The sequence below is a fragment of the Cherax quadricarinatus genome, chromosome 20, assembly GCF_038502225.1.
Source record: "Cherax quadricarinatus isolate ZL_2023a chromosome 20, ASM3850222v1, whole genome shotgun sequence".
Classification (NCBI taxonomy): Eukaryota; Metazoa; Arthropoda; class Malacostraca; order Decapoda; family Parastacidae; genus Cherax; species Cherax quadricarinatus.
The window spans coordinates 38,969,926-38,995,647 of NC_091311.1; the positions used below are offsets into that span (position 1 = coordinate 38,969,926).

General features: G+C 41.1%; 1 protein-coding gene across 2 annotated transcripts in view; it reads left to right on the top strand.

Moving 5' to 3' along the window:
- The first annotated feature begins 5,273 nt into the window (after positions 1 to 5,273).
- LOC128700697 (innexin inx2) overlaps positions 5,274 to 25,722 on the top strand; it is a 37,162-nt gene continuing 16,713 nt past the window's right edge. Inside the window, exon 1 of one of the 2 annotated variants that reach the window (XM_053794018.2) lies at positions 5,274 to 5,352. The gene's annotated coding sequence lies outside the window, so the exon portion shown is untranslated. The remainder of the gene's footprint in view (positions 5,353 to 25,722) is intronic. The other variant, XM_053794026.2, reaches the window with a different exon arrangement.

Sequence of the window (25,722 nt, forward strand, 5' to 3'; positions counted from 1 at the left end):
GAACACCAACATCAAGAGCAAGAAACGAATCATTTATAAGTCATATATTTACAAGGGTTTCTACTACTTAAATCATTGCCTTTCTCTGCCAAAAGGTTACTGATAATCTGGCCTTTCCACTTCCAGCTAAGGATTTCGTCGACATTATCGAGCTATGCGTTGGTTTTAACGGCTTCTCAGTTGGTGATTCTGTGTACGGGCAATCATTTAGAATGTCTTAATGCAGCTCTGGCTAACCTGTCTATGGAACACCTGGAAAAAGAGTAAAATCGCACATCCTTAGTAGTGACGACATACCAGCTATCATGCCCAGACGATCTGATACAGCTGAACACTTAATTAAAATCAACTCTGAAAAACAGTCATTCGAAATGACTACGGATAGTGAGTGTGATTGTTCCCACCCTTCTCTTGACATGCTTCTTGTCAGGAACGACGGTATATTGAATTTCAGGTTCTGCAGGAAGCTAACAAAAATAACCTGTTACACTTCTCATCACCACAAAGGCACAAAGACAGAGAGGTGTCAGCGCACTGCACTAACAAATGCAGGAGAGACAGATTCTTAGTGCTTATAGTCAGCCAGGTTTCAGACAATCCGTTACCGTACAACCCAGCATCAAAATATACAAAGGAGAGACTTCAGGAATTTTGGAGCAACGCATCAGGGAACACCAGGGAACGCATCAGGAAACATCAAGGAACACCTGTACGCATGTTAATTGAGACAATTTCAACGATGCCAACACTAAACTCCAGAACTCCCACCAACTGTCTCACAAACTTTTATTAACGCCAAATTAGTTATCAGGAAGAACTGACCAGCACCACAAGCGCTGCTTAGAATTTGCTCTTGTTGACAATAAAGAATAAGGGAACAATCACAGAAAGTTCTGGCATCAATTAATAATGTACAAATAACCCGGACATAGGAAAGAAAAGCTTTCTACGACGTTTTGGTCTGACTTGGATCATTTACAAAGTCCTTGGGTATGGTCATTGACCAGTAGATCTTTTTTTTATAGGGCATAACAATGATAACGGGATATGCCACGGGGCATCAAAAGAATCAATTTATTTCAGTTCATATTGCATAATTATTATTACAATCATGGGGGAGCGCTACATCAGTAGGATTATACAGCGCCTGTGGGGGGGGGTATTCAGACTTAATTCAGAGAACTGGAGCACAGATTCAATATCCTAGATCAAGAGCCCCTCACCGGCGTCAAGGAATCTCCCTTGAGGGGTCATATTAAACAAATGTTGCATCATCACGAGTCAGTGATGTGTCAGGTGAGTCAAACAACTCCATCTTAGACTTAAATTATTTTAAAGCCTATTACAGTAATCAAGGTATCATTTTATTTATTAACACATCGGCCGTTTCCCACCAAGGCAGGTTAGCCCAAAAAAGAAAAACTTTCACCATTATTCATGCCATCACTTTTGCCAGAAGCGCGCTTACACTACAGTCATCATTAGACCATAAAACATTCCTGCTAAATTCCTCGAAGATGGCGCCTCCTACCTGGAAGTACTCACAACTTTTATAATAAATTCATCCATCACTTCCAATATTGTACCTGATGTACTTCAGTCTGCCAGAGTTACTCCTTTCTTCAAGAAAAATGGTATATAGGATGTCAGTATCTATGATATACTAAGCCTTAGGTTCAAAATCCTAGAAAAAGCAGTATATTACAATACATTAGTGACATTGGCATCCTTCGTAGTTGCCAACCAGGTTTCTGGAATCTCATTTAACGGTTACCTCTTTTATTAATCAGGTATATTATATAAGAACTCAAAACTTCAAAGGAAATTTCACAGGAATGGTTACGTTAGACCTACAAAAAAGTATGACAAAGTGAGACATAACATGTTACGTAAAATACTACGAGAAATCGGCATAGGATCTGAAGACTGGTTTTAAGTCTTTCCTAAACAGCAGGAAACAGTTTATCAAAGTCAATAATAAGGAATCAGAACCCCTGCCGACAACATGTGAGTTCCACTTGGGAATATCGTGGGTCCCGTATTCTTCTGTTATGTAATTAGCAAACTCATTAGTGGTAAGCGCAAACTCCTATTGTATGCAGATGACGATGTCAGGAAAATACTCACAGGGTATATCTAGAGTACTATTACTGGAACTAAAGTCTCGCAGTAAATGCTTAATAGGTAACGAACTGTTGCTTTACTTACGAATAGTGGAAGTCGTAGTGTTTAGCTCAAAAGGCAATCCGAAAAATGGAAATAATTGCAAGGTTTCGATGTATTGAGGAAACTCATCTCAAAAGTAATTTCCACAGAATATCTTAGACTATTCCTTCATCCTTGGATGTCAAGTGAAAAAAAAAGCCCGGTTAACGATGAATCGTAGAGTTGTCTAACCTTTGTTAGCTTGTGCATCTTCTGTTATCCTAACCCTCATAACCCATCTCTAAATTTTAGAATAGCCCCTCAAAAAAGGGACTGAATTAACATCCAACATATACTGAATTCACAGTTTATTGTAGATTTGTAAAACTAAAGTACTCCAGCATTAAGAATAAATGTATATATTCAAAAAAAGAATATTGCAATCAGTATATAATAAACACTGAGTCTAATCGAGAGTCACTTAATGTCACTAAGAAAAATCACTGGAAACAAAAAGAAATGTCACAACATTCGCAAATGTCTCTATGAAAAATATTATCGCTGTAACGACTTGGTGTAGAATGAGGTAGATGGTAGTGTGTTTATTTCGTTTTGCTGCTGTCCACATGTGATCGTAGAATTGCGCTTACATCGACGACAGACTTCACACAGGAGGCTTTTAACGGTGGCGCGAAACACAATCTAGCTCTTGATCCCCTATGTGGTCCTTAAAATATGGTGCTGGAACCCGTAGTAGTGTACCAAAACAATGGTAGAGGTTGGGCGAGTGGGTTAATGGCTGAATGAGGCAGCTGGGGCCGGTGTGGAGTGGTTGGGTGGGTGGGCTGAAACAGGGCTAAGGCCGAGACCGCGTGGTAACTGGGCCTATGGGATGAACGGCGTAAGCCTCACTGAGGACAACCACACTGGCGCGAAAATATTTCTAAGCCGACTGGCTTAAAAACAAACCCACAAATTACCACAACACCACAGGGATGAAAAAGCACTCAGAATGGCTAGAACTTGAAGCACAAAGCGATGAGAAGACTGTACCCACGTGGTTTGCTTGAGTACTGGTTTAAGACACCTGGGTTAGTTGCTGGCTGGCTAGCTTATCTTAACCCTTCACACAGAATGGTTTGACTTCTAACGAAGAGCACAGCAGGGGTGGAAAGCTGGCTTGGCAGGCAAAGCTGGATGGAGTAGGCTAGGCTGGACTGATTCCCTCACCACAGACTGTCTTATTGGCTTATTTTGCAAACTCGGGTCAACCCCTCGGGAGTGATGCAAATAACCAGATAAACACTAATACAAAGACTGACCAGTGAATATTGTAGAGGCTGGTAGACGCTTGGTTGGGGTAGCTGGCTTGAGGTAGCTGGCTGGCTAGGTCGGCCTACTGGCGATACGAAATGACCGTCTTGCTGGTCGAAAGAAATCTCCGTACATCGGAGTAATTATCAATTTTACGCCCACACCACTGCCACCAAATTGTCGTGTGGGGGTTCGGTAGGAGATTGATGGATAAGGTAAACTCACTTGTTGGATGGTAACACTATTGTCAGACTGTGGTAATGGGAGATAGAGCCCAGACTGCCGTGTCCTGCCTTCTATGATGCCTATGCGTCGTCTGAGGCCGAGGTAGCTCGTCTCACTCGCTCGCTGCATCCCATGACGTCATACAGTCACAGGCCTAAGGGATCTTCTATATAAACACATGGACGGTACTATAATGCTCATCTAATCTATGCATACAACACATGTAAAGGAGGATCAGCAACTATGCTGACAGTACTCCAGCATTAAGAATAAATGTATATATTCAGAAGAAGAAACAAGAAACAAATTCTCCACATGGCTGAAGTTAACAAAACACGTAAATAACTTAGGCTTAGCGGAAAAGAAATAAACAGTTGAGTGAGGCATCTGGTTTTGCATTTTAACTCATGAATAATTTGAAGCAACGAGCTCCAGCTTTCTGAGTAAACAGAAGCTTACTTGGCTTGAACATGAGATTGACTGAATTATGTATTGTCCTTAATTCATAATATATCCCATGATTTATTGACATATAATTTTTAAGTAGAGGTAATCAAATATTCGTTTACCAAAGAATATTATAGAATGCTGTTGTATCCTAGGGATCGTCCATGCACCCCTGGCTGCGGCTCCACCGCATTACGTACGTCCTGATTGGTCACCCCTGATTTATAGACAGAAGCGGTGTCTACACGCTTAGACAAACAAGACCCCATGTCTAGCTCTTATACAGTATCACGTAGACTATACTCGTTCTTCATGGTACCCTTACCTAATTCCCCCCAAAATAATTCTAAACAGACTATAGTTTTTGAAGCGAGTGTGATGAGATGCATCCTGGCCTTGGGTCCTAGAGAACCTATTGTCCACGATGACTTACAAAAAACTGGAAATGCTTATTGTGGCAGATAGAGTACAGCAGGCGAAACTTTGCTACGTATACCAAATTGCTGCTGTATAGCTCTTGTGGCTTAGCGCTTCTTTTTGATTATAATAAAAATACCAAATTGCTACTAGTCAGTGTCCAGAATATCCGACTAAATTTTGCAGTGGTTGGAAACGGTAGCCAATAAGGACACTAAGGAAAGTAAATGCAGTTTTGTTGTACTCACATTAGTTGACCAGGATTCACACACAGATTATACAATGATAATGGACTGGAATGGGTTACCAGATCATGTCAAAGCCAGTCTTAGCATAAAACAATCTGAGAAGAGAACCAGGGAATAACTAATGAATAAAACTGCAGAAATGGGAGACAGTATAGTATTGCAAAAATATTCATTATTTATTTGCTCTGCTGCACTTATTTTTATGTTGCTTTCCCTTTATTAACCTCACTGATGTCAGTGTAAAAATTAAACTATGTTACTATACGACACAGGGACCCAAAGACAATAAGTTAACATTGACTTTAATGAGTTTTCCTAAGTTCAGTTCTACATAAATTACTGAACAAAACTATTGTAAAAGTTTAAAATTATGCCTAAGGTTTAAATAAAAATTTAATTTACTTAGGGGAATGTGAGATGAGGGTGGGTGGTACCTGGCAATGCGTAAGACATGATGCTGGTTCCTCACTGAGTGGGCAGTAACGCCCGCACCCTAGCTAGTCTAGCAGGGCGCTGCGCGTCTACCACTTCCTAGCTGTCTTCTGTGTCTCCTCCAGTAAGTATCATCAACTGTAGTGATGTGAATGACCAGAGAAAATGTTATTCATTAAATTCTATGAAAATCAGTGTCCTGGATATCTGTTATCGTCCAGTTATCTCTCTCACTTCCTTTTTTCTTCACGTCCTTTTTCTCACGTCTCTCTCACGCCTCTTTCACGTCTCTCGCACTTGTTCTCTCTCTCTCTCTCTCTCTCTCTCTCTCTCTCTCTCTCTCTCTCTCTCTCTCTCTCTCTCTCTCTATCTCTCTCTCTACTCTCTCTCTCTCTCTCTCTCTCTCTCTCTCTCTCTCTCTTTCTCACTCAGTCATTGTCCGATAAAGCTGCAGAGTGGATAACTAATTAGTGAAAGTCCCCACCATTTTTACCATTACTACCGGAACACAAAACAAACACTTAACGAGGAGCACCATAAAGGTCTCACTCGCACGGACTATTTGCCGAGTCTGCTTTAGATTTACCCAGATGGTTTACTTTATTAATCTCTAAGTCATGTTTTCGGAGAATTTCTCGCTGGGTCTGTTACCGTGAATGCTGCGTAGCTTACAAAAATAACTCGTATCTATGTACTTGCTTTACGAAGTGTTTTGTTATCTGCTGCTAAATTGTCATGTGCGTACTGTGGATTCTGTTTCCTGAGATTCTGTGTACACAAGCGTCTCCCATCGTTTAGGTTCATGCTTTCGCTGTGTATACAGTGTAGTAATTCATCGAGTTGTTGACAAAGGTTCGATTCATAACCCCGTCGCCCTGCGAGTCAGTTAATGTCCGCGTTACTGAAGGACGTTCATCGTACGCGTCTGGCGTGTCATGAGGGCAGAAGTAAGAGTTACAAAGAGCAGTGTTGGGTCACCTCATGGACAAGACCCGGACCGGGATTAAGCCGGCGAATCAAACTGGTGCTACATTCGCCGGGGAGTATGGCAAAAAAAGACACCCGGTGCAGAGTAAGCTTTAATTAAAGATAACGTTTCACTCTGGGAATAACTTTACAAAGTCACGCAAGTAATAATGCGACAGGACATTATATACAGGTACGTGGGGGAAGCGATAAAACATGTTAGGAGTCATTGTGGCTGTAATATGAGTGAGCGTCAGCCTCACCTAATGGTTTTTCCTGTGCAAAATGAAATATTAAGATGGAAATATTAGACGTTTCCTGATTCTGTTGTATACTGGAGGTCTGCATGACTGGTGACTTAAAACAACGCCTTTTATTCCCGTGGTCTTTATGATTAAATCGCAACGGGTATGGATCGAACCCTATCAGGCGAGTCCTCCAACTCAGGGGCCAGTGTGTTAACTACTGGACCAGCTGGCTCTATTAGGATTCGCTCAATCGTGTTATTACGGTTTCGTGAGTCGTGATGGCGGCTTTGAGGGACCACGACTCTTCTAGACCCCTCCCTACGTGCACAAGGGGGATTGCCAACAAACACCTAGTTATCTACAAGAGGGAGCTCGACAGATTCCTGAAAGCAGTTCCTGATCAGCCGGGTTGTGGTACATACGTTGGATTGTGGGGGGCGGGCACTAACAACTTGATTGATCAGGCTAGCAACTAAGAGGCCTAGTCTGGGACCAGACTATATATATATATATATATATATATATATATATATATATATATATATATATATATATATATATATATATATATATATATATATATATATATATATATATATATATATATATATATATATATATATATATATATATATATATATATATATATATATATATATATATATATATATATATATATATATATATATTATATATATATATATATATATATATATATATATATATATATATATATATATATATATATATATTATATATATATATATATATATATATATATATATATATATATATATATATATATATATATATATAATTTTAGTGACATGTGGCCGGTGCCTGAAAAAACCATAACTCCAGCTTTTATTTCCCATGGCTTTTATTTTTTTTAATGGACTTTGTAATCTGATTTATAGAGCTAAAATTCACGAGGGATAAATTTCCTTGACATTCAATATAACACTCACAGTTTGAACCACCGCGAGTATCATTAGAGTCAGAGTGGCCCATATAGGCCACAGGTGGCCAGACGAGCGACAACAACAGCTACAACAACCCTCCTATTCTCACTAATATTCACATAAATTATTTCTGCATTGCTGCCTGAAGCTCTTTATGTCTCAGCAACATGTTGCTATCACAGGCAATCTGAAAACAGATATTCAAAGCGAATATGATTACCAAAAAAAGACGCCTGATTGAACATTAAGTCTCGTAAACACGTGAAAAAGTCCTCCGTCGAATACCTAATTAACATGTCAATGCAGCATTGTGTACAATACAGGAGTCAGTCTTTATGAGAAATGTCTAGACATGAAACCCGTCTCTGGCTTTTAAAATTATCGATAAATTGTGAGGCCCCTTCATATCCATGACTTGATAGTGGCGCAGGGCTCTCTATCCGATGAATTGGAGCCAGTCTCCTCTTACTGGGATTAAATCTGATTACCCCCCACCCCCACCGGTACAAAGTTATTGCTCACATTTGTTATTTTATTGACATCTCGGCTACTTTAATCTGCAGTGCAACCTAATGAAAGATGAATATTGTGCTACACAGCTGAGCAAGAAATTATGTGTCAAGGAGCTTAAGTTCTTGCAGTGAGCTTCTTGTCTCCAGTTTCGTTGCTGATGGAAGATTACCTAGCTTGTTATTTTGTGTTCAAGATTCTATGTATTTGGAAATTCAGACAGGAAATTATATATATATATATATATATATATATATATATATATATATATATATATATATATATATATATATATATATATATATATATATATATATATATATATATATATATATATATATATATATATATATATATATATATAAATACTTTATTAAGATTTAGGGAGGTAAACAAGTGCAATGAGCTGAACAAGGAGGAGGTAGAGGCACACTTCATGCAAAGTTTCAAGAGCAGGTATGACAGAGGCCTTGACCTTAAATGACGGCCTATCTTGAAGTTATGAAGCGGATGTAAGAGTTGAGTTTCTAACTGTAAGTGTTACTCGGCAAGTACAGAATAATTGACACGTGAACTGCCTATTATATTTGACCATAGATTGTTCATTTTCTAAATATTTAAACAACATGCCAAATGTGGGCACTGGCAGATTTGTATATATATATATAATATATATATATATATATATATATATATATATATATATATATATATATATATATATATATATATATATATATATATATATTGTATAAGATGATTAGCGGTTGGTATACAACGTCTTGAGAGGTCATCTTATGAGCGCTCAGTCTGTGATAGGTCTTCGTTTAGAGGAAACCTTTGGTTATAGAGTACACTGGGCTCTGAACAAAGCTTCAATAAATCACATGTTACCGTGAGCAGAGCCTTATCAAGTCACGTGTCGCTCTACTAAGCAGAGCTTTAAGTCAGAGTATGGAACATAGGTTGACTAAGGATATTTTGATCGAGTCCACAAACGAAGGTTTGCTCTGCACATAGTACCTTTCTACCAAGCTTGACGACACAGCTTGCCTCTCAGACCACTTATTTCAGGCTCTGGGTGGCTCAGGTGAGCTGGTTAAATTGTTAAGGAATTCTCATGAATAATCGACAAAAATAAACAGATATCTGTCCAAAAGCAGACAACCCTGAGCATGAGAGAGCTGCACAAAGAATCGACTCACTATTCACAAATTTAATATGTTTATTTCAAGGCGTGATATTTACCAGATCCTAAAATGGACCTTCCATACAACTGCATTTGAGTTTATTTCTCATTACAAAATATCTGCTGTTTTAAGGTATGAAAACCATCTTTTCCCACCTTTTAATTAGTGATGACTCGTTTCTATTATTTTTCCAAACTTAGAAACGGGTTGAAGAAATAAAATTTACGTATCCTCCACAGGTTATGAATTTATTCTTATAAAGAATAAATCGGTCAAAGACTGTGAAGGATGCACGATTTCTCACTTCCTCATCCAGCTTCTAAGTTTGGAAGATGGTTTTTCTCTCTCTTTCAAAAAAGTATCAGACCTCTGTGTATTTTTCGAAACACCAAAATTGATATGTATCACTGTCGAAATCCAGCACCTCGTTCGTCCAGACACGTAACAACTTGTTAGTCTCTGGAGAAGAGTGAGCCAATACACCACAATTTTCATCACAGGTATTCAGTAGACGATTACCTCTAATATGGGACTCGACCCTCAAAAACCTGCAAAAACAGCAACTCGTTTAATTTTTGTTGACTGTGACTGATTCTATGATTTTTTCCTCCAGCCATTTAATAATAATAATAATAATAATAATAATAATAATAATAATAATAATAATAATAATAATAATAATAATAATAATAATAATAATAATAATTTTCTCCAGCTAATGAATTATAATAATAAACATCACCATAATGTGTGAACTGTTGTATTTCGTGAAACGTTATGTGTGTAAGGGAGTGGCGGAGGCTCGATCCTCCGTCCGCTGTTCGCTGCTCGATCTGTGACCAGTCAAACTGTTGGTAATCCCAGTGAACTCAAAGATAATACTCAAAGCTTCACATTTAAAGAAAATACTTTTCCCATCAGTGAACTCAAAGGAATAAATTTCCTGCTTCCTCTTTCTCTCTCTCTCTCTCTCTCTCTCTCTCTCTCTCTCTCTCTCTCTCTCTCTCTCTCTCTCTCTCTCTCTCTCTCTCTCTCTCTCTCTCTCTCTCTCTCATTCTCTCTTTCTCCCACCCTCCCTCCAACTCACACTTTCTTTACCTCTTTACGGCCTGTTTTCTGAATTTTCTCGCTCACTTGTGACATAATAATGGTCGTGGACGGAGCTGAAAAACTTTCTCCTCCAAAAATAGGAAATTGGCGTGATGAAACTGCTTGTTTGATTACACGCTTCCCGCAAACGTGAAGAAGTCCTGTATATAAATTGCTTATATTGAACGTTAGGATAGTTCTGGCGAGAACCCGAAAGGTCCTCCAAACTTCACTATCAAAATTAGGGTCATTTGTGAAAAAAAATGTCCAGATGACATTTCCACTTTGATTTTGCCATAGTGTTGTCAAGGATATGGAGGGGAAAATATATATATATATATATATATATATATATATATATATATATATATATATATATATATATATATATATGTGTGTGTGTGTGTGTGTGTGTGTGTGTGTGTGTGTGTGTGTGTGTGTGTGTGTGTGTGTGTGTGTGTGTGTGTGTAATGTAAGTGTGGGCTAAATATTTTTTTTTTTTTTTTTTTTTTTTTTTTTTTTTTTTTTTTTTTTTGGTCACCAGTTCTAACTTGATTTTTTTTATTCTACATCATATGGAAGACGGGAAGTGCAGCGATGCTCCGGCCTCTTGCAGGATCTCTCATTCTTTCTGATCTCTTTCTTGGTAATCCGATTTCCGGGATTAGTCTCTCGTAGTTGATGAGGTCGACAATAGTGCGGTGCAGGTGTTCGCTGTTAACGGGTGTGTTGCACGTGTTCCTTCTCGACGGTTGTGTTGCATGTGTTCGCTTTGAACGAATGTGTTTTAAGGTGTTCGTTGTTAAAGGCTGCTTTGCAGGTGCTCGAGGTTTTCAGCTGTGTTGCAAGCGTTCGGTGCTGGCGGCTAACTGTAATGTTGCAAACATTCGCTGTTAGCATCGGTGGTGAGGATGTTCGCATTACATCGGTATGAACGAAAGTCACGCATATGTAAAATCCTCCTCTCTCACACATAACAAAACACACACACACACCTTTCGTTGTGCTGAACAACAACGTAGTTTTTGTTCGTTGCCTCGACACTTGCATTGCCTCGTTGGCAGGGATATGAAATACTGTCTTCTTCATCACGAAACTCAAACAAATTTCAAGTGCAATGTACATACATTTTTTTTTGTTTTAGATTTTGCCCCGAGAGGTGAGTTTATTGGACAGAGCAACTCGTTCTGTGAGTGAATAATACCGCTATAAAAGCAATACATTACAGCCAACATAGCTGTCACACCATTGTACATGTCAACTCTATCCTTGGCTGTTTCAGTAAACATGTATCACTGCCTTTACAAACAAACTTATATATATATATATATATATATATATATATATATATATATATATATATATATTATATATATATATATATATATATATATATATATATATATATATATATATATATATATATATATATATATATATATATATATATATATATATATATACGTATATATATAATATGGTAACATGCGGATTGAATCAATATATCAGTAGCATACCCTACATGAACCACAACATAGTTGCTTATGATGACTGTGTTCATTAGAACATTAAACAATATGGGACTGGAAACACCTCGAATATTTCCACAGAAACAATACTTATGCTCTTCTCTTCTTTAGACATTCCTTTATCCACATTAATAATTTGCCTTAGGCTTCCACCCCCACTAATTCATCGAGTATTACTGAACTTTGTGTTTTGTCGAAGGACTCTTTCATATTAAAAGAAAATCGAGTGTTGCGCTTTATTATGGCAAGAAAAATCGTGATGCAATGTGCAGTGCGTTTATCTTTGATGAGACAAGTTAGGGAGGAGTTTTATTTATCGTTTAACTTGTACAATAATATATTCAGATTTATTTTTTCTAACCCTTCACATAAAGATGACGCAGGTGAGACAGCCCAGAATGTATTTGTCTCTCTTCTTTTAGGAATATGGGTGATGGTATCTTCGATATTCTTGAGGTGTCTCCTTGCAAACACGAGTTAGATATGTACGACAAAGGTTGTCCTTTGACTTTAATAAAAGTTTCAAGTATTCATTAGGTGATACCAAGGGGGAAAAAAAAAATCTCCGTTTTAAATTAATTATTATTGAAATCTATATTTGTCCGGAGAAGCCAAAATGATTTTTTTTTCATCTAAGCGGCTTGTTTATTTTTTCGACTAAATTACTTTTGCACTGCCGCTCAAACTATGGACGGCAGTGCAAAATAAGTAATAGACAACAACACTTATCATGTCAGCAAACATTCACTCGTAAAGGCAACATTCATAATATATTTTTTTGCGATATTAACTCCATTCTCTGCTGTTGCAACTCACGTATCACTTAAATATTTTACAAGTTTTTCGGAGTAAAGTCGACCTAATTGCTTAAAATGCTACGAACCTCTGTTAAAAATGTGCTTATATTGTGTATAAATGTTCTAGGTATTATTTTTGTTTAGCCGAAGATTATTTTTCACTTCCTTGTTGCACATTTTACATTATCTTTCCGCTCATCTAGTCACTGCAATAATTTTTCAAAATAAACACAGGTAACCTAAAAGATTTCTGCCGTCAATTGTCTCTACTCTTCTTCTTTATCCACCTTTTTTATTATTGTTATATGGCTTATCTAATGCAAACCAATTGTAAAGCTGTGCAGAATCATTATTTTTAACTTTCTCTCTCTCTCTCTCTCTCTCTCTCTCTCTCTCTCTCTCTCTCTCTCTCTCTCTCTCTCTCTCTCTCTCTCTCTCTCTCTCTCTCTCTCTCTCTCTCTCGTTCTCCAGATTTATAATTTATATATCCCCCTGAAGGGAGGTTCCTCGACGCTGGTGCCATCTGCTGCATTTTTTTCAGATCTGTGATCTGTTTCTTGTGCTCACTGTTTATCAGTTCTCTCATGACTTACCAACTTAGTATCAGATGATATTTATACAAAATTTGATTTAATTCTATTATTTTTTTAATATTTTAATATTTCTTATGTTTTATGCTATATGGTTAGAGATATTTTAGAAGTTTAAAACTGAATAAGGGTAACATTGTGTCCGGGAATGCTTAATTTCGTCCTTACAATGTCAATGGCGGGGAGGGTGGTAAAGGAGGCTTTGAGTGCTAGGGGCTTGGACATCCAACAGGCTTGTGTGAGAGTGTTAGGGAGGAGTGAGTGTAGGTACGTGGTTTTTATGATTTGACGGGCTGTTGGAGTGTTAGCAAGGTATTTTTTTTACGAAAGGATTCAAATACATCGGTTGGCCGGACCTGAGTCCTGGAAGTGGGAAGCACAGTGCCTGCTCTCCAATGGAGGTGTAAGGAAGTTGCGTTGCAGTTGGGAAGATCATCTGAATTGTAATGTCAGCACGCTTATGGGAAGACGGAATGAGTCACACCGAAAGTGTTTTCTTTGTCGGGTCACGCTACCTCGGTAGGAGACGACCGGAGTGTTTAAAAAAAAATGGGCAATTTTTTCAGCGTGGGTTAACGAGACGCGCTCTTGAACTGTAACAGAATTTTTAAGGATGTCTGACAGGCTTTGGTTTCAAGCCGCCGGGTGGGTTTTGGGTGCTCTTGGCTCAACTGGTAGCAACTTCAGCTCAACTGTGGAACCGGAGTTCGGTCTCCGGACGAGTGGAAACAATGGGCAGATTTCCGTACACTAATTGCCGCTATTCACCCAGCAGTAGGAGCCTGGGTGATAGCAGACTGATGGGATAGCATCCCATCGAAGTGGATTAAAGAACCCCTAGTGGAAATAAGCCAAACAGTCTGATGACAGTATCTTCGTTGGGTTATACCGGGTTACTAACCCTCCGTCTGAACTCTTGTTATTTTTCAACTACAGTATGTGCTGATCCAGCAACACAACCTTAAGGATCCAGCGATACGACGCTGATTGACACCTCACACAAATTTACGCTCAGTGAATATCCACCAAGACTGTTTGTAATGGCTGCAACTTCCCGTTAATTTTTTTTTTTTGGAGATAAAATACCGACACGATGGAAAATGAAACATAAATGCAGTATCATGTGATCCTTTATTGACGTTTCGCACACACACACAGTTGGCGGAAGTTCACTGTGTGGGCGACACGTAGTCAATAAAAACTCACATGATGCTGTATCTGTGTTTATTTTTCCATCTAATTTCCTCTTTTGTGAATTAAGTTAAAAAAATGGTTTATAGAAAACGATGGTGATTTTCTCTCACACAAAGGGTTGTACGGTATATACGTCTAAGATTTGGAGCAGTGATTGAACCAATTACGAAGTCGTTACCAGAAGAAGACTTTTCGGATTTGTAACCCAGAATATGACTCACAACTGTTGGCTAAATCACTGATATCTGTTTATTGCTTCCTGCAGGCGTTCAGAGATAATGAAAATTAATACACATGTGCAACATCTGGGTATCTTTATTGTAGACGTTTCGCCATCCAGTGGCTTTATCAATACAAATAGATAACAGATGAGCTCACACGTTTCTTCCATCCCAGGATGCGACCCCGGGCCCTTTCTAGTGTAAGTCAAATACTCTAATGTTAATAATGCGACATCTACTATCATAAACATCTACCAGAGAATATCAGATCAACCTATTTATACCCCTGTACCATCTTACCTGATAAATTAGACACATGTGCAACTCTTGGGTATCTTTATTGAGGAAACGTTTCGCCACACAGTGGCTTCATCAGTCCATACGAGTTTCTCCTTCGTATGGACTGATGAAGCCACTGTGTGGCGAAACGTTTCCTCAATGACGATTCCCAAGAGTTGTATATGTGTCTAATTTATCAACATGTCGGTTCTCTGAACCATTCATCTACAAATCTGTCAGACACTGCAACTTCTTGGGATCTTAATACTTAGGAATTCTTCGCTTGCCTAATTCTTGGGCACGACCTACTTCCACATTGAACAAATGTGTCACGACCTTTGACTGCTGCACCTCTCCTGCCATACGGTTTATAAGCTGCTTCTCCGCTGATATGCCGTATTCTATTCAAGATTGATGGACTGAACACATCGACTCAAGGATGAGGGACTGATTACCTCATTCTCCTCCTGTTCTTCAAGTTTATCCTACGTATGGACTGATGAAGCCACTGTGTGGCGAAACGTTTCCTCAATAAAGATACCCAAGAGTTGCACATGTGTCTAATTTATCAACATGTCGGTTCTCTGAACCATTCATCTACAAACCATCTTACCTGTTTCTGGCTTTGTATCAGTTTACCAGTACTCATTATGGACTCATCACCCTGTGCCTTACTGACTTTTTTAATGGCGCTGTTGGGTTGTTGTCTCTTATTGGGTATATTATATTTGATAAGCGTCTTTGAACAATAGGATTTTGAAAATGGGATTGCATTGTAAAGAATAATAACTAAAAATGTCTGAGGACATTAATGTAAAAAAGTAACTTACTGATTATTACAAGTAGTCACTATTTGCATATATTATTTAAACTGAGCTTTCAGCATTTTACTTATAACTGGACCGTCTGGTACGTTATTGTATTGTACTTAAAAGTACTAGAATAAGTAATGGATGTGTGTGTACTGTTCTAGGCAAAACTCAACTTAGAAGGTGATTGATGAAAGCCGCAATTCCTTAAATAGGATAACTTCTGACCAACAGAGGCAATAACCACAGCTTGCTTGACCAGTGCAATGCAAAAGCAGCCGTGAGCAGCACAGCATCAGTCAGGCAATAAAGGAAGCAAGAACGACCCTAACTGAGGACAATCGACATGCCCTCCATATAAGGCCCAAAAAATCCCAAATTACTGAATCTGAGCAACTTTCTAAAACAGACTACGACGGTGCGTAGATGCCATTCAGAACAATTTAGTTTTAGAGTAAGACTCGGGACCTGAAGCATAGTGAGCGTGTTACGACACAACCTCAAACCACTAATTCGAAATAAGATGTGCGTCCCGGCTCACCAACGGATACATATACCCTATCAGAAAAATGAGTCTACATGTTGAGCGCACAGAACAGCGTTTTCCCAGAGTGGATAAGAGAGGTGCTGCTTCGATATCCAGCCAGGGGAAAGACGATGAAGCAGCTTATCTCACCTCCCTGAAGGCAAACAAACGAAGAAGCAGTTTAGCATCATGGGCAGTTATCCAAACTCTCGAAACTTCCAGCACAAAGTGTAATTTATGCGGTACATCCTTCCTATAAATGTAGCTAAATACACGCCAAATAATACTATAAAACATGATACTTTTGCTTTAGATGTTAACGAAGATAACATTAGCAATATAAAATTAAATACAATAGGATAATATATACATATTTATGTCAGTTTTTCTGAAGACGCTGCAGTTACTAGGTATCATCCATATCACACGTTTTCCAAAGTGCAAACATTGATTATTTCGAGAAATTTATGTAATTGGCGTAAATATAAGGGCTCAGAACACGACTTGGTGCGATCATTGACCCATGTGTATGTGTGAAGACCGAGGCGGGAGGTGGCGTCACGCAGGAGGCGTCTCACCCTCCTTCTCTGTTTAACCTTGGAGGTAGTCGTCTCATACGCGCACAAGACACCTTTCTTCAATACACTGGTTAAAAATAGCAAAACCCAGAAATGTAATTCTAATTGCAACGTTTTCCCTTTATTCTGGATATGTCATCGTCGGCTCGTCCAAATGAATTATTTCTGGATGCAGAACAGAGGCTTGTTTAGAAGTTTAGAAAAAGCTATTTATACATAACTCTGGTCTCAAAAGGAGGTATGCTAGTCTACCAGCCTCTTGTTGATGCTTCTCTCAGGAACATTAGCGTTATACCGGTTTGGTTGCCTCAGGTAATCTGACCTTGGGCTAACACCTTCCAGGTATGTTCGTGTAGTTTTTCCTATCACTACAGGCTGTATAAAGCTCTTGCCAGTTTGTTCATACACACACACACACAAACACACACACACACACACACACACACACACACACACACACACACACACACACATACACATACACGCACACAAACACACAAACACACGCACGCGCGCGCGCGGGGCCAGGAGCTGTGAATCGACCTCTGCAACCACATGTAGGTGAGTACGCACATACACAAACACACATCACTCCTCCATCCACTGGTTTCTTATACATTGTGCCCCGAGGAGCTAGCTGATTGGGCAGTGCTACACATTCTTTGTAATGAAAGATACCGCCTACAGGCAGCGTCTTTCAGCGCAAGTAGTTGACACGCCATTGATGATATCATCTCCATCCATGGCTGATACAACATTCAATCACAATTTCTGTAATATATGAGATGACATTTTCCCTCTAATCTCTTTTAATGCGTCTCCAAGTGTGTAGTTTATAGTTTATTTCCTCGCCATTACTTTTGTTTCAGTCCCTGCGATGTTATCAAGAGATTGATATCCACACAAACTTTGCTAGTATGTTGAATTTTTCCATCATTTTATACATATCTTACGTCCTCTTACACGGGGTTGAGTCCAGATGCCTCCTGAGTACCTCACCTGAACCACACCGGCAAGATAGGCGATTAAGACGAAATGTCTTCATCGAAAGATTGTAAAACGCTTCGTATTTGTTTATTTTAAACACGAGTGACTCCTTACTCTATCCTGGATGCACTCCCCTCCCCCCTACACATACGCACTCCCCTTTCTCTCTCTCTCTCTCTCTCTCTCTCTCTCTCTCTCTCTCTCTCTCTCTCTCTCTCTCTCTCTAACAAACACACACATAACACTTGTCTCCTTCACTCACGAGACAGATGACCAGTTCTCCCTCTACCACCTTCCTAACTAGTCTTAAGCTCTATCATCCCCACCTCCTTATATCCTACGTCTTCAACTCATCCCCCTTCCCCAATATCTAGAACTCTAACCTCTGCGCCTTCTCCCTGCCAACCCCAACCCTGTACATAACCCACCTCAACGCCCCGCATTGTTCACTCCCACCTCAACCACTTAAACACCTTAACTCTGTTAACATTCGTATATTTCTGTTTTATACAATCATTCCCAGGGACGCACAAGACGCCCACCACCCACCAGCGCTCTAACTGACGTCAACAACAGCAACAACAACAACAACAACGATAACGATAACAACGACAACGATAACAATGACAACAGCACCAACAACAACGACAACGATAACAATACCAACAACATTATCATCAGCAGCAACAACAACAACAACAGCAATAACAACAGTAACGAAGACAAATAATAACAGAAGCAATGACAAAAACGATCCTCTTATAATTAATAATTAGCCAACTAGTTAAAATCAACTCCTCAGCCTAGCATGAACCAGTAGACCTACTATAATCCCTAATCATTATAATTCTTGGGTAACATTGAAAATTGGGTTGGGTAAATGTTTTGTTAGTGGGATGAATTGTAAAGGACCTGCCTAGTATGGGCCAGCAGGCCTCCTGCAGTGTTCCTCCTTTCTTATGTTCTTATGTTCTTATAATTTCAAATTTCAACTATAATCGTCACCTATTCTTACTTGATTATAATTCACCTCAACACGAAGCAGCTGCTGTCAAATAAAAGCCGGTATTTCTTTCCCTGGCATGAAAGATAACAAGCAGACAAAAGCATTCGTAACACTGCCCTTGCCAGGATGATCCCAGACAAGAGGGAGTACACACGCTTAGCATTTAAAGCGTAGAACTAAATGCACTCCTTCTCTTTGGGCGAGAACTGGCACTTGAGTGTTATCAAGGACGGCTCTGACGTTCCCACTGTAATTGGAATGTTTGAGCTTAATTCTCCGCCAACTCGTTGTGTGTGTGTGTGTGTGTGTGTGTGTGTGTGTGTGTGTGTGTGTGTGTGTGTGTGTGTGTGTGTGTGTGTGTACTCACCTAGTTGTACTCACCTAGTTGAGGTTGCGGGGGTCGAGTCCGAGCTCCTGGCCCCGCCTCTTCACTGATCGCTACTAGGTCACTCTCCCTGAGCCGTGAGCTTTATCATACCTCTGCTTAAAGCTATGTATGGATCCTGCCTCCACTACATCGCTTCCCAAACTATTCCACTTACTGACTACTCTGTGGCTGAAGAAATACTTCCTAACATCCCTGTGATTCATCTGTGTCTTCAGCTTCCAACTGTGTCCCCTTGTTACTGTGTCCAATCTCTGGAACATCCTGTCTTTGTCCACCTTGTCAATTCCTCTCAGTATTTTGTATGTCGTTATCATGTCCCCCTTATCTCTCCTGTCCTCCAGTGTCGTCAGGTTGATTTCCCTTAACCTCTCCTCGTAGGACATACCTCTTAGCTCTGGGACTAGTCTTGTTGCAAACCTTTGCACTTTCTCTAGTTTCTTTACGTGCTTGGCTAGGTGTGGGTTCCAAACTGGTGCCGCATACTCCAATATGGGCCTAACGTATACGGTGTACAGGGTCCTGAACGATTCCTTATTAAGATGTCGGAATGCTGTTCTGAGGTTTGCTAGGCGCCCATATGCTGCAGCAGTTATTTGGTTGATGTGCGCTTCAGATGTGCCTGGTGTTATACTCACCCCAAGATCTTTTTCCTTGAGTGAGGTTTGTAGTCTCTGACCCCCTAGACTGTACTCCGTCTGCGGCCTTCTTTGCCCTTCCCCAATCTTCATGACTTTGCACTTGGTGGGATTGAACTCCAGGAGCCAATTGCTGGACCAGGTCTGCAGCCTGTCCAGATCCCTTTGTAGTTCTGCCTGGTCTTCGATCGAGTGTATTCTTCTCATCAACTTCACGTCATCTGCAAACAGGGACACCTCAGAGTCTATTCCTTCCGTCATGTCGTTCACAAATACCAGAAACAGCACTGGTCCTAGGACTGACCCCTGCGGGACCCCGCTGGTCACAGGTGCCCACTCTGACACCTCGCCACGTACCATGACTCGCTGCTGTCTTCCTGACAAGTATTCCCTGATCCATTGTAGTGCCTTCCCTGTTATCCCTGCTTGGTCCTCCAGTTTTTGCACCAATCTCTTGTGTGGAACTGTGTCAAACGCCTTCTTGCAGTCCAAGAAAATGCAATCCACCCACCCCTCTCTCTCTTGTCTTACTGCTGTCACCATGTCATAGAACTCCAGTAGGTTTGTGACACAGGATTTCCCGTCCCTGAAACCATGCTGGCTGCTGTTGATGAGATCATTCCTTTCTAGGTGTTCCACCACTCTTCTCCTGATAATCTTCTCCATGATTTTGCATACTATACATGTCAGTGACACTGGTCTGTAGTTTAATGCTTCATGTCTGTCTCCTTTTTTAAAGATTGGGACTACATTTGCTGTCTTCCATGCCTCAGGCAATCTCCCTGTTTCGATAGATGTATTGAATATTGTTGTTAGGGGTACACATAGCGCCTCTGCTCCCTCTCTCAATACCCATGGGGAGATGTTATCTGGCCCCATTGCCTTTGAGGTATCTAGCTCACTCAGAAGCCTCTTCACTTCTTCCTCGGTTGTGTGCACTGTGTCCAGCACTTGGTGGTGTGCCCCACCTCTCCGTCTTTCTGGAGTCCCTTCTGTCTCCTCTGTGAACACTTCTTTGAATCTCTTGTTGAGTTCTTCACATACTTCACGGTCATTTCCTGTTGTCTCTCCTCCTTCCTTCCTTAGCCTGATTACCTGGTCCTTGACTGTTGTTTTCCTCCTGATGTGGCTGTACAACAGTTTCGGGTCAGATTTGGCTTTCGCTGCTATGTCATTTTCATATTGTCTTTGGGCCTCCCTTCTTATCTGTGCATATTCGTTTCTGGCTCTACGACTGTTCTCCTTATTCTCCTGGGTCCTTTGCCTTCTATATTTCTTCCATTCCCTAGCACACTTGGTTTTTGCCTCCCTGCACCTTTGGGTAAACCATGGGCTCATCCTGGCTTTTTCATTACTCCTGTTACCCTTGGGTACAAACCTCTCCTCAGCCTCCTTGCATTTTGTTGCTACATATTCCATCATCTCATTAACTGGCTTCCCTGCCAGTTCTCTGTCCCACTGAACCCCGTTCAGGTAGTTCCTCATTCCTGTGTAGTCCCCTTTCTTGTAGTTTGGCTTCATTCGTCCTGGCCTTCCTGCTTCTCCCTCCACTTATAGCTCTACTGTGTATTCGAAGCTTAAAACCACATGGTCACTGGCCCCAAGGGGTCTTTCATATGTGATGTCCTCGATATCTGCGCTACTGAAGGTGAATACTAAGTCCAGCTTTGCTGGTTCATCCTCTCCTCTCTCTCTTGTAGTGTCCCTTACGTGTTGGTACATGAAGTTCTCCAATACCACCTCCATCATCTTAGCCCTCCATGTATCTTGGCCCCCATGTGGGCCCAAGTTCTCCCAATCGATCTCCTTGTGGTTAAAGTCACCCATGATCAGGAGCTTTGCCCTGCATGCATGAGCTGCATGTGTGTGTGTGTGTGTGTGTGTGTGTGTGTGTGTGTGTGTGTGTGGGTGTGTGTGTGTGTGTGTGTGTGTGTGTGTGTGTGTGTGTGTGTGTGTGTGTGTGTGTGTGTGTGTGTGTGTGTGTGTGTGTGTGCGCGTGTGTGTGTACTCGTGCTGTAGCTCCTGGTCTCCAATCATCAGTTGTGATACTCTTGTGTTTCATGAGCCTTATTTGCATATTCATAAATTATTTACATATTAATTTACGTAACTTATTTATGCATTATTGACATGTATTCCCATATTTATTACATATTTATTCGCATATATTTACATACACTATTCACACATTTTGTATCTACATACGCATTCATTTATCTCTCTCTCACACACACACACACACACACACACACACACACACACACACACACACACACACACACACACACACACACACACACACACACACATACACACACATACACACACACACACACACACACACACACACACACACACACACACACACACACACACACACACACACACACACACACACACACACACACACACACACACACACACACACACACACACAGGATCAGGCGCGTATAACGGGAAAGGCACTGCAATGGATCAGAAAATACCTGATAGGGAGGCAACAACGAGTCATGGTATGGGATGAGGTATTACAGTGGGCGCCTGTGACGAACGGGTTCCCACAGGGGTCGGTCCTAGGACCAGTGCTATTTTTGTTACATGTGAATGACATGATGGAAGGGTTAGACTCTGTGGTGTCCCTGTTCGCAGATGATGTGAAGTTAATGAGTAGAATTAAATCAGATGAGGACCAGGCAGGACTTCAAAGAGACCTGGACAGGCTGGACACGTGGTCCAGCAACTGGCTTCTTGAATTCAACCCCGCCAAATGCAAAGTCATGAAGATCGGAGAAGGGCAAAGAAGACCGCAGACAGAGTATAGGCTAGGTGGACAAAGACTGCAAACCTCGCTCAAAGAGAAAGATCTTGGGGTGAGTATAACACCGAGCATGTCTCCGGAAGAACACATCAACCAGATAACTGCTGAAGCATATGGGCGCCTGGCATACCTGAGATTAGCGTTCCGATACCTAAGTAAGGAATCTTTCAAGACACTGTACACCGGGTACGTCAGGCTCATACTGGAGTATGCAGCACCAGTTTGGAACCCGCACCGGGTCAAGCACGTTAAGAAATTAGAGAAAGTGCAAAGGTTTGTGACAAGGTTAGTTCCAGAGCTAAAGGGAATATCCTACGAAGAAAGGTTAAGGGAAATCGGTCTGACGACACTGGAGGACAGGAGGGTTAGGGGAGACATGATAACAATATACACAATACTGCTTGGAATAGACAGGGGTGGACAGAGACAAGATGTTCCAGAGAGGGGATACAGAAACGAGGGGTCACTCTTGGAAGATGAAGACGCAGATGAGTCACAGGGATGTTAGGAAGTATTTCTTCAGTCATAGAGTGGTCAGGAAGTGGAACAGTCTGGCGAGTGATGTAACGGAGTCAGGAACCATACATAGCTTTAAGACGAGGTATAATAAAGCTCAGGGAACAGGGAGATAGAGGACCTAGTAGCGTTCAGTGAAGAGGCGGGGCCAGGAGCTTAGTATCGACCCCTGCAACCACAATTAGGTGAATACAACTAGGTGAGTACACACACACACACACACACACACACACACACACACACACACACACACACACACACACACACACACACACACACACACACACACACACACACACACACGCACACACACAAAGAATGTTCCAGAGATGGGACACAGCAACTAGGGGTCACAGTTGGAAGTTGAAGACTCAGATGAATCATAGGGACATTAGGAAGTATTTTTTCAGTCATAGAGTTGTCAGGAAGTGGAATAATCTAGGAAGTGATGTAGTAGAGCCAGGATCCATATATAGCTTTAAGAAGAGGTATGATAAAGCTCTTGGAGCAGGAGTAGCGACCAGAGAAAAGGCGGGGCCAAGAGCTGTGACTCGACCTCTGCAACCACAACTAGGTGCGCACACACACACACACACACACACATACATATATGTGTGTTGTGAGAAAAATTCTTTCTGAGTCAAGGCTGGAGCGTAAAGAGTCAGTCCATGTCGCTGTGATATGGTCCCTAATTTTTGAGGTATTTATTGCTCCTACGTTTCACTCCTGGTGAGAGAAACATGGCCTCTTGGTGGCACCTGTGTCCTTTTAGCTAACATATTGTCGTCGGAATACTGACGAATAAGAATGACCCTGTTAGTGTTTGTTGCAGTCTCTGTGATGCTGACACCGTCACCCAGCTGATCAGCAGCTTTCACCGTCATCCAGCTGATCAGCAGCTGTCACCGTCACCCAGCTGATCAGCAGCTGTCACCGTCACCCAGCTGATCAGCAGCTGTCACCGTCACCCAGCTGATCAGCAGCTGTCACCGTCACCCAGCTGATCAGCAGCTGTCACCGTCACCCAGCTGATCAGCAGCTGTCACCGTCACCCAGCTGATCAGCAGCTGTTTGGAGGAAGTTGTCAAGGCTCCTCGTGAAGAGTTACGGGCCTATTGACAATTTTCCCTACATATGAAGAGTGTTGAAAATCCTGGAACCCTTCATGCCTGAAGAGTTGTCTTCTCAAGTTGACTTGATAATGGTCTTGGACGAAACATCCACTCCTACAATCGGGTTTTTGATGACTTATTCCAGCCACAGAATTGTGACTCTTCTTTTGGTATTATAATGAGTTTACTTCGGTTACTACAGTGGATTTTCTTTAAGTACGTCATATGTACTATTCCTCCCGTTATATATTCTCGCGTCATTGTGTCAGCTTGGATGCAATTATCGTATTTTTTTCCTGCACTTCTTTCATCCAGGGAACCTTTCCAGTGCTTCTGGTCGCATTTTTATAATATACATTTTGCAAATTTGTAAACCATTTTGTTATGGCTTACTGCAAATATTTACCCTAGTGAATATTATTACATTTCGCTGTCGAATTAATTTAAATTCTTGTTGGAGAAAATATAATTTTATGGACGTTGTTGTTATTAATCTCGGTTTAGTTGTTGAGTCCACAGCTTCACGTGTACTCAACTAGTTGTACTCGCCTATTTGTGGTTGCAGGGACAGAGACATAGCTCCTGGCCCCGCCTCTTTACTGATCGCTACAAGGTCCTCGCTCTCCCTGCTCCAAGAGCTTTATCATATCTCGTCTTAAAACTATGTATGCTTCCTGCCTCCACTACATCACTTGCCAGACTGTTCCACTTCCTGACAACTGTATGATTAAAGAAATACTTCTTAGCATCTCCTTGACTCGTCTGAGTGTGTGTGTGTGTGTGTGTGTCTGTGTGTGTACTCACCTAATTGTACTCACCTAATTGTGGGTGCAGGGGTCGAGACTCAGCTCCTGGCCCCGCCTCTTCACTGATCGCTACTGGGTCCTCTCTCTCTCTGCTTCCTGAGCTTTGTCATACCTCTTCTTAAAACTATGTATAGTTCCTGCCTCCACTACTTCACTTGCTAGGCTGTTCCACTTGCTGACAACTTTATGGCTGAAGAAATACTTCCTAACGTCCCTGTGACTCGTCTGAGTCTTCAGCTTCCAGTTGTGACCCCTTGTCCCTGTGTCCCCTCTCTGGAACATCCTATGTCTGTCCACCTTGTCTATTCCCCGCAGTATCTTGTAGGTCGTTATCATGTCTCCCCTGACCCTTCTGTCCTCCAGTGTCGTCAGTCCGATTTCCCTTAACCTTTCCTCGTACGACATTCCCTTGAGCTCTGGGACTAGCCTTGTTGCAAACCTTTGTACTTTCTCTAGCTTCTTGACGTGTTTGACCAGGTGTGGGTTCCAGACTGGTGCTGCATACTCCAGTATGGGCCTAACATACACAGTGTACAGTGTCTTGAACGATTCCTTATTAAGGTATCGGAACGCTATTCTCAGGTTTGCCAGGCGCCCGTATGCTGCAGCAGTTATTTGGTTGATGTGTGCCTCCGGTGATGTGCTCGGTGTTATGGTCACCCCAAGGTCTTTCTCCCTGAGTGAGGTCTGTAGTCTTTGTCCACCTAGCCTATACTCTGTCTGCGGTCTTCTTTGCCC